The following is a 2,500-nucleotide window of genomic DNA, read 5'->3' as shown; positions in this document are numbered from 1 at the left end:
GTGTGTGTGCTTCTGGAAGAGAGTGTGTGTGTGTTTTATGTGCTTCTGGAAGTGTGTGTGTGTGTGTTTGTGTGTGTGTGCTTCTGGAAGTGTGTGTGTGTGTTTATGTGCTTCTGGAAGTGTGTGTGTGTGTGTGTGCTTCTGGAAGTGTGTGTGTGTGTGTGTGTGTGTTTATGTGCTTCTGGAAGAGTTTGTGTGTGTGTGTTTATGTGCTTCTGGAAGAGTTTGTGTGTGTGTGTGTGCTTCTGGAAGAGAGAGTGTGTGTGTGTGTGTGTGTGTGTGTGTGTGTGTGTGTGTGTGTGTGTGTGTGTGTGTTTCTGTAGAGTGTTTAAAGTGTATGTGTTTCAATGTTTATGTGCTTCTGGAAGAGTGTGTGTGTGTGTGCTTCTAAAAGTGTGTGTATGTGTGCTCGTGTAGAGTGTTTTTAGTGTATGTGATTGAGTGTTTCTGTGCTTCTGGAGGTGTGTGTGCGTTTATGTGCTTCCGCAAAAAAAATTCAGTCTGTGTGTGTATGCTTTTGTTAGGGCATGCGTGTGTTTATGTGCTTCTAAATGTTCCTCGGTGCGTCTGCGTCTGTTTCTGTAAGTATGTATGTATGTGTGTGTGTTTGTTTTTGTAAATGTGTTTCAGTCTGTGTGTGTGTTGGGATGGGTTAGTGAGTATGTGTGTGTGCAAGCTTCTGAAACGTCGTCCACACGACAACGGAGTGCTTTGACGACAATGTATTTCGTTTTGCCTTTTCACACAGATGATCATCCACGTGACAACACGAGATCATCCATGTCCACACGAAAACACAAGAACGAGTGAGAAACGCAGTCACAAGCCAAGACCCTTCTTTGCAGCTCAGCCTTCATGGAGAATGAAAGGTGATTGGAAAGAGTTGGGGCAGTGTCCTCATTTCAGTGTCATCATCGTTTTTGGCCTGTCCGCTCTGCAACGTAATCTAAAGTTTTCAAAAATGGGTTGTCATATGGACAAAAGGCTTGTTTGGACGCCACCAGAGTGTGTGCTTCTGTTTCTGAATGTGTGTGTGTGTGTGTGTGTGTGTTAGAGCCAGGTTTCCTGCTGTACCCGGGAAGCAGGCAAGTGGTGCAATTAGGGCCTCACACACACGGCCCTCTTACAGGACACACACACTCTGAGACACACTCCAACTGAACTTCGAGGCAGGGTCAGACACACACACAGTCGTCACACACGTTCACATACCACACACACACACTCACATTTCACTATATCACATACTACACAGGCAGTAAAGACATACACACACACACACACACACACATCTACACAGTCACTTACAAGCCATTTCCTTAACAAAACACAGAGAGAGAGAGAGAGAGAGAGAGAGAGAGAGCAAACACACACAGCAGCATTACTCACTCAAAACACTCAACCCTGACACACACATCCACACTCCTACATACACACAGACACACACACTACTACTACTACACACACAAAGTTGTTTTTGCTGCTCTCAGCTCATGACACATTCTTGCACACGCACAAACTTTCAATCACTCACCACAGTAGTACCTCATATGCTCTTGTCCCACAAAGTGAGAAGAGTGGTAAGTCAATGCTCGCTCTGTGTGTGTGTGTGTGTGTGTGTGTGTGTGTGTGTGTGTGTGGGGGGGGGGGGGGGGGGGACAGAGGGGCGATCTGACACCCCTGCATGTCTCCTGAGGTCTGTTTCTAGGACATGTAATCCCGCTGTGTCCAGTTCCAACAGCAGCCTCCTCTGACCCATGAGCACAAAGGTCACACAGGCTTCTGCACTGCGTGGGTTCTGCTCCTCGACAACAATCACCTTTTACTACCCATGACAGGCTACAGACAAAAGGCTGCCTTAAGAGGAGGCGACAGACAAAAGGCTGCCTTAAGAGGAGGCTACAGACACAAGGCTGCCTTAAGACAAGACTGCCTTAAGAGGAGGCTACAGACACAAGGCTGGCTTAAGAGGAGGCTACAGACACAAGGCTGTCTCTACAGACACAATGCTGCCTTAAGAGGAGGCGACAGACACAATGCTGCCTTAAGAGGAGGCTACAGACATAAGGCTGCCTTAAGAGGAGGCTACAGACATAAGGCTGTCTCTACAGATACAAGGCTGGCATTGTATTTTTGTTGAGTTACTTCCTATCATATCTGTACAGCTGCTGACGATGGGGTTGGATGAACACCGAAACGTCTTGTTAATTCTGCTTTAATAGCCCAGTGATTTTAATAAACCTTTTAAAACATTTTATTACCTGGATGTCTTATAAATGAACACCACAGAAGATGATGTTAAATTCTTTGCTCTACTGGTTGGTGACAGCATAAAGTGTCCAAACCTCCCAAAGTCACATGCAAGTACTCATACCCAACCACCTAGGGTGTATATTTCTACTTCAGGGTGCACCACAACCACCATACTAGTACATACTAGACTTACAATACGCTACAGCCACTAAAACACGCCTCAAGGCCATTCAGGAAAGCGCCAGTG

At 46.2% G+C, this 2,500-nt stretch overlaps 1 protein-coding gene across 1 annotated transcript in view; it reads right to left on the bottom strand.

Annotated features, from left to right (window-relative positions):
* cdkal1 (CDK5 regulatory subunit associated protein 1-like 1) overlaps window positions 1–2,500 on the bottom strand; it is a 241,882-nt gene that overhangs the window by 91,606 nt on the left and 147,776 nt on the right. The window lies entirely within an intron of this gene.

This window comes from Clupea harengus, chromosome 11, assembly GCF_900700415.2.
Source record: "Clupea harengus chromosome 11, Ch_v2.0.2, whole genome shotgun sequence".
NCBI lineage: Eukaryota > Metazoa > Chordata > Actinopteri > Clupeiformes > Clupeidae > Clupea > Clupea harengus.
The sequence above is the reverse complement of the archived record's forward strand: the minus strand, read 5'-3'. Positions and strand labels throughout refer to the sequence as shown.